Source organism: Momordica charantia (genome assembly GCF_013281855.1).
Source record: "Momordica charantia cultivar OHB3-1 chromosome 3 unlocalized genomic scaffold, Mcharantia_2.0 BLBB01000003.1, whole genome shotgun sequence".
NCBI lineage: Eukaryota > Viridiplantae > Streptophyta > Magnoliopsida > Cucurbitales > Cucurbitaceae > Momordica > Momordica charantia.
In genome coordinates this window covers 20,208,992-20,216,853 of record NW_028275161.1, presented here as the reverse complement: position 1 = coordinate 20,216,853, position 7,862 = coordinate 20,208,992, and the positions used below count along the sequence as shown (strand labels likewise).

The window sequence follows — 7,862 nt, the reverse complement described above, 5'->3', positions numbered from 1 at the left end:
TTTTTTTATTTATATATTAAATGTTAGAATCTTCACTCTCATGTTATTTTTTTTAATAAAAAATTTGTCGATATTAAAGATATACGTAATTTAAAATATTAAGATTTTAATTGAAACCTTAAGATTAAATTGATAAAAGGTTGAAAATACAATGGGAATTATGTAATTTAACTAAAGATCACTGTTACAAAATTGAGGAGGTTTGAATCGTCTAAAATGAAGGATAGAGGTTAGATATTGGAATTGAATAGCAAAATCCAACATGAAGCTTCTTGTTTTTTTTTTTTATATTTTTATAGTATAATATAACAAATGTAGGGGAGGATTCCAAATTTTGAACTATAAAAATTTAGAAAATCAATCCGGAAGAATAGTCAGAATTTGAATGCGCAAGGATTGACGAGCACGGCTCACGATCGGACACGTGGTTTGGGTTTGAATAGCAAGTAAAAAAATATGGAAAAACAACGATAACAATAAATTTAGATACACATGGAGAGGTGGATGAAAATATCTCTAACAAAAAATAGTCAGAATTTGAATGCGCAAGGATTTACGCATAACTCATCAAAATTTAATAAATAAGTATTTTGTCATTTTAAATGAATTAAAAATTATTTAATATTAATATTATGTTTATATCGATAATATTTTTTTATAATTTATCAATTTTTTTTGTAATATCATGAAAATATCGATTTTATATTGACGAGAAAATCTCGTAGAAAATTTAATACCCTTGAAAGTAATCCAAGCCCCACTTCCGTCTATTTTTAATCCCTTGGTCTTATTTTTAATAATTATTTTAATTTTCATACCTGCCCGATAGTTGACAGTCTGACACTGCCTGTTGCTATGGTTAACTTCTACGGTCCATTGTTTACTGTTTGAGACCTCTTCAGACGACCACACATAAGATGAAGAAAACAAGGGAAATTTTTTAATTTTTTCACATTTGTATTTAGTTGTCCAATTTTATTATAATTTCCATTTATTTGGATTTATTGCTACTTGTACGCGTTTTTTTACCTGATAATATTGTTAAGTAGATACTAATTTTGTTTGTGGTATTAAATATTCGTTGATATGTCAATATTTTTATAGACATTTTCATGTATCCATGAATTCGACATCAATATGAAGAGTAAATCAACATTTCTATAATATTAAAAAATATCAATAAAATATGAAAAATATCAATAATATAGACAAAATATTAATACTGACCATTTTTCTCCGCATTAATATTTCCTTAACTAGATTTGACAACTTTTTTATCCATTTGTTATAACTAATATTCCTTATATAAAATATATCCATTAGTGATATGATATATTTGAGGTCTAATATGAACTATATCAAGTTAAAATTGGTAATTTTCACCGTGATTTCATCATTTTCCGAACTCATGTGTTGAAAATGGTTATACTATCATTTCTTGATTCATGGTGTACTTAAAATATGTGTTCCTAATGTAAGGAATTGTTTCATTTTCTCGATAAATCTCATTGAATTTAGGGTATTCATCACAATTTAGACCAGTGATAAGACAAAATCTTTTTAAGCAAGTCTTACTATATTTCCTTGAATATTAAAGGTTAGTGTATCACTTGAGCTAATATGTGTTACTATAGTTCATTGAATGTTAAAGGTTAGTGTATCACTCAAGTTTATATTAGAAGAAACTCCTAATTAAATATACATCTATCAGCTGAAATGACATTTCTTTATTCAAAAGGATAGAAAATGTCCAAATGATCCTTCTTTGAACAGTTCCATCTGGTTTGGGAAAGAGTTTGTATGACATTATCTAAAATTTTTAATTTTAAGTAAACGACACCTTCAACCTAGAATTCCAAATGAAATTTTCTATTGAAGTTAAAAGTAACGCAACGACATTCAAATATATCATTGATGTTTTAGTATTCATATAAAGTATATCAAAGATATTTCAGCATTCAAATAAGGTAAATGTCAATAATATATAAGATTAAGTTTGTCAACGTTATTATCAGTACATATATATAATTTAAAATGTTATAAATCCTTAAAATATCTGGATTTCTTCCCCACCTTTATGGTTGGAAAATGTACGGTTGAAAGATTGTACAAGATATAAAATTCTTTCTGTTCTCAAAACAAATAAGAAAGCAAATTTGTTTCAATGTACCAATAAAGATACCACAGTAATTATTTATAATATAAACAATAAAAATATATGAAAAAAAAAAGCAATTTTGGCACATGGCCAAATGACGAAAGTTTTTTATTTCTGTTCCTCTTTCTTGGCATTAGACAAATGACACGACCGGCGACGTTTTCCTTTTTCTTTTTTAAATTAATTTTACTTTCAAATATTACATCACAATGAGGTAAAGATTGAAAACTAGGATTCTTAACCTAACAACATACCTTGACCACCCATCATTTATGGCCTATTTATATTTCCAACTAAACTTTTGTTTAGAATATTATTATTATAAACAAAAGGTAGAAAGTACCAAAGACATCTTGACTTTTGTAGGTCAAGGATGAAACTTTTCAGTTCTAGCTCAAGATTAAATTAAGCCTAACAAATCATGTATCATGAAGTTACAAGGCTGGGAAACTAAATGTTATAAATCATGTATCATGAAGTTACAAGGCCGGGAAACTAAATGTTATGGGGAGATAAAAAGAGAAGAGATCAAGCGACGGGAGGTCGAAAGGAACCCGAGAAGAAAGCACAAGCCAAGAAAGGGGGCCGACCCCGGCCGACCAGTTCTCGACGCTGAGCAGTGCTTGACGCCAACCAAACCTCGACGCTGAGACCTTCTCGACGCCGAGCAGTTCTCAACCCCCCAGCCGAGAACTATAACGGTCCATCCGACCGTTTTGCAGTTACACCCGTATTAACTTGTCTTGATTCTTAATTCGACCTGAAACTGACAACGAAGTAACGGGCCTGGAGATTTAAGGTTCGACTAGGGCAAATATGAGGGGATTAGGATTGGACGATTATAAGTAAGAGATGAACCAAATCCTAGAAGGTACGCCTGAACATCCTATTCTCTGCACTCGACTTCTGATACTAACTTAAACATCGGAGCCTGTGTGGTAAAAGCCACATCGGTCCTAGTTTCAATCTGTCTTGCAGGTCACGTTGATCCGTCGATCCCCTTTTTGTATTTAGAGGATTGGTGCACATTTGACGAGATCTCGGAAAGCCAAATCTCTACTTCAACACTAAACTCATGTGGAGAATTCTCTGCCGATAATGAAAATAGAAAAACCCCAAAAAACCATCCCACTCTTACACTCTCAAATAGTGAATGAAATTCTCCCAGAGAGGAAGAAAAAACTTCCCTCAATTATAGAGCAGTCAACCACTCACTGCCTGTAACAAACTAGTACAAAGGTGGCTAACAAATTCGCGGGTTATAACCGGAATAAATGAACCCAAATCGAGAGCCTCTAAAGAAATTGAGATGCATGAGTTAGATAGAAGTCTTGAGCTTATTTAGCAACACTTAAACATCCAGGTGTTCAATATGAAGTAAACCAAACTACTTCAAATTACCTATAAAAAAACATAACAAATATTCACCTTGACAAACATTCTATAATTTGCACATATATATCCAGCGTTATCAAAGATTCCAAGGGACGATATTAAATTTCGTTTTAGATTTGGTACATATCGAACTAAAGTTAGCTCCTTAAAAAGTGGTATCATAGCCTAGTAAAAAACTTAGTTGTATGAGAGAAATCCTCGGATGCTGAAAAAGAGTGATTGGTGAGCCTTATAGTTATTACGAAAATTGTGGATGAATTCTCAAATCGAACAAAAAGTGCTCGAAAGCGAGCAAGACGATTTATCAAATTGTGGAGATTGATAGGAAGTAAACCTATTAGTTTGGTTCCTCTAATACGAGAAGAGGTATCTTTGTTCCACGAAAGGTAAGGGTGTACTGGTTGACATCTAAAGTTCCCACAATATGAGATCTGTATAGCAATGCTCTAGACGTGGTGGATGGAAAGCAAACTCTTGTTGTTGGTTGGAAGTCACAAATCCGACTCTCGTGTTAAGGAACGGATGAATGAATGACTACTTGGGACAAGATACAAATAACACTTATTTTTGTTCAAGGGGAGAATTGTTGGGGTTGCAAGGTGTGCAAACAAAGTCTCACCTGATTAAAGAAGATAAAGATCCATGGTATATTGATGAGGACAATTATTTGTACTGATATGAGACGTTTTTTATGAAATCAAAAGCAAAACTTGAGGATTGTGTTCAAAGTGACAACATTATACCATTGTGGAAATACTTAGAAATCTTGAAGTACCGTTGTCGTGTAATGTGAGGGATCCTAATGGTTGACCCACATCTATTATTATTCTTAATGTTGAATAGTTAATTATTTTGTTATTTAATTTTGGTTGGTTTAAAGAGACCAACATTGTTCATGGTGGTACAAACAATGGATTATAACAGGTAGGTTTTTGCTGTGATATGCCAACAAAATATAGTTACAAGAGCACAGAAACAGAGGAGGTTGTGTTGGCTCTGGGTGCACATATTTTCCTTCATATTCGGAAGCTTCGCTTGACATTTAAATATAGTTTTATCGTTCCCCCTCAATTTCTATTCCTAAATACATCTCACTCATATTTTTAATCAATAAATTTTAAAATAATCTAGTTTTATGTCAAAAACATATTTTAAATTTATTCAAATAGATTATTGAATTATAAAATTAAAATTTTGTGTTTTATAAGACATTTTTCAATGTTGTATTTAATAAATTCGTAAATTTATTAAATCTAAAATCTAAATCTAAAAATTAAACACAAAATTGAAAATTAAAAAAAAGTACTAAACACCTTTTAAAATAAAACTCAAATTCTGTTTGACGCAGAACATAGAGTTAAGAACTAAATTTATAATTTAAACACCTTTATTCCTGAGACAGTCAGGATAGAAAAGTTGTGAGGATGAATTTCTTGAAAGGAGGCACAGGCTGGAGCATTCCGAGAAACCCTGTTTCAGTTTCCTCACAACTTATTCTTCCATGGCAATCTGTAGGTCTGGGAAGGACCAATTTTGGTTCTCTATTTTTCCAAACAAAATTGTCCTTCACTCCCTTTCTTCATAATTCCTCTCTTTCTCTTCATTTGTCAAATCTCAGGCAAATTCGACTCATTCGATTCAAGGCCCGTTTGGTAACGTTTCTTTGTTGTTGGTTTTTGGTTTTTGTCTTTTTCTTTTTTAACAAATAGGATCAGAACTGCTTTTTATAATTATTTCTAGTTTTTTTTTTTATATTAACAAAATAGAGCTGCATTTTTAAATTGTTCTTGTTTATTGATCTTTCTTGTTTGATAATAATTTTTTTTGTTTTTCTCCAAAGTTAAATTTTTTAGATGGGATATTCAAAGTTTTTGTCTTAAAATAATGTTTTTCAATTATGTTTGGAGGAAGAAAAAGAAAATTAGAACAACAAAAAATTTGATTTTATTGGTCGTTTAGAAACCAAAAATAAAAAACAAGAAACGTTACTAGACGGACTCCAAATGGCGGTAACAAAAAGTGCAATCCTGGAGGTCCTAAAATTTGTTAGATTCCTCTTCCTCCTTAGTTACATTAGCGCTCAGAATCCAGTGGAATACCAATATCACAGATGCGTGGGCGCAGATTTCGTCCGGAACAGCGCCTATCATTCCAGCCTGAACGTCCTCTTCTCAGATTTCTCCGACATCGCCCCCCACAAAATATTCTACAGCACTTCCGTGGGGCGAACGCCAAACGACACCGTTTACGGCCTCTTCCAGTGCTGGGAAGACGTGGGCAACGACAACTGCGGCGCCTGCGTGGCCACAGCCACCAGAGACACAGCCAATCGCTACTGCTCCTTCAAGAAACGCGCCGAGATTTGGTACGACGGCTGCATATTACGCTATTCCGACCAATATTTAGAACATTATTATTGTCTAAAATGTGCAGATACCGAGGGACAGAGAGTGTTAGATTGGTTGGGGCGATATAAGATTATCATCGGGATTGCTCGAGGAATGTTATATCTACATGAAGATTCCCGACTTCGAATCATTCATCGTGATCTAAAAGCTAGTAACATCTTATTAGATGAAGATATGAATCCAAAGATTTCAGATTTTGGAATTGCAAAAATTATCCAAGTTGACCAGACTCAGGGGAAATACAAGTAGAATCGTTGGTACTTAGTAAGTTATATCCTTCAGTTCTAAAGCTTCCTCTTTTAGTACACAAATGCTGCAAGGGAAATGATTAATTGTTGTGTTTTTGTAGTCATTTATGCTCAATTAATTGTTGTTAATAGAGTCATTTGGTTAAATCTCAGCTCTTCTTCCCTAATTCTGCTCATTTTTTAGTTCCTTATATGTATTTGGTTGCTTGTGTTTTAGCGGTTACATGTCTCTGGAATATGCCATGCAAGGAAATTTTTCTATGAAATCTGATGTATATAGCTTTGGAGTATTAGTGTTGGAGATTATAAGCCGCAAGAAAAATAGCACATTTTACGTGTCAGGTCTTGCCGAAGATATCTTGACCTATGTAAGTCAAAGATGAAAATTTTCAGTTTCTGCCGTGATGATATAATTAATTTAGAAAATGATGCATTACAAAATTGAACTCTCAAACCTCTCTCTTTTTTGGTTACGCTTGGAAACTATGGAAGGACAAAACACCCTTAGAACTATTGGACGACCCAAGTTTGAGAGATAGTTGCTCAAGAAGTAAGGTGCTTAGATGCATCCATATTGCTCTACTTTGTGTTCAGAAAGATCCTAGTTACAGACCCTCCATGACATCTATTGTTCTTATGTTGAAGAGTTATTCTGTTACTTTTCCTTTACCTAAAAACCCACCATTCTTCTTGCGCAATTAGAGACCATGACATTATAATAGACAACGATGAATAAGGATCCAATAAAACATCCATGACTAAGTTGCATCCACAATGAAGTGTCAGCATGTTTGGTATCAATAAATTACTATTTTTTAAAACAAATGTGTGGTACGAGGACTTGAACTCCTAACCTTAAGAGGAGTTAAAATAATTTATTGTTGAGTTGAACTTATGTTGTAATCAATAAATGACTTATATTTAATGGTGGTAATGAATTATTAGATCTTTTATAGTTTAAAAATGCATGTATTGAGCTAAATAAGACAATATTCCCTTTCATAAGGTTCAAAGTTGGATCCCCACATTTGTTTGAGAAGAAAAAGGAGACCCTATTTAATTGAATGGGTAGATTATGAAACAATTACAAAACCACAAGTCAATGAGTGGTTTCATACCTATATAGTTTAGTTAATATTTTTAGGGTAAATAGTCCCTAATGTTTTGGATTTAGCTTTTATTTGGTACTTAGAGTTTAAAATTAAACCAATCATTTTTTTGTCCTTAAGATTTAAATTTAAGTTTTAAACGTAACATATTTGGTCATTTGAATTTAATTTTTAATTGGAATCTGAGGTTTGAGTTTGGTTTCTAATCGATTGAGTGAACTAGTAGTTGACCTAATGGAATGATGATGTGACAATTAAAGTAAGTGGATGGGACTTTGCTACTTAGACAAAAGAGGATTAAGAATGTCATTAAGTTATCAACTAACATTAACTTAACTTAAAAGACCAATTAAAATCTAAATTAAAATTTTAGGGACCAATTATAAACTAAATTTAAACTTCTGAGACCAAACATATCACTTTTGACACTTTTAAGGATCAAGATGAGACTAGATTTAAATTTCAAAGACAAAAAGTATATTTTACCTTGTTTTTATTAAAAGAAAACAAACAATTTTATATATATTGTTTTTTTTACCTAATA

General features: G+C 32.2%; 1 pseudogene; it reads left to right on the top strand.

Annotated features, from left to right (window-relative positions):
• Positions 1-5,556: 5,556 nt before the first annotated feature.
• Positions 5,557-6,911, top strand: LOC111010884 (cysteine-rich receptor-like protein kinase 10 pseudogene; annotated as a pseudogene).
• The last annotated feature ends 951 nt before the right edge of the window (positions 6,912-7,862 follow it).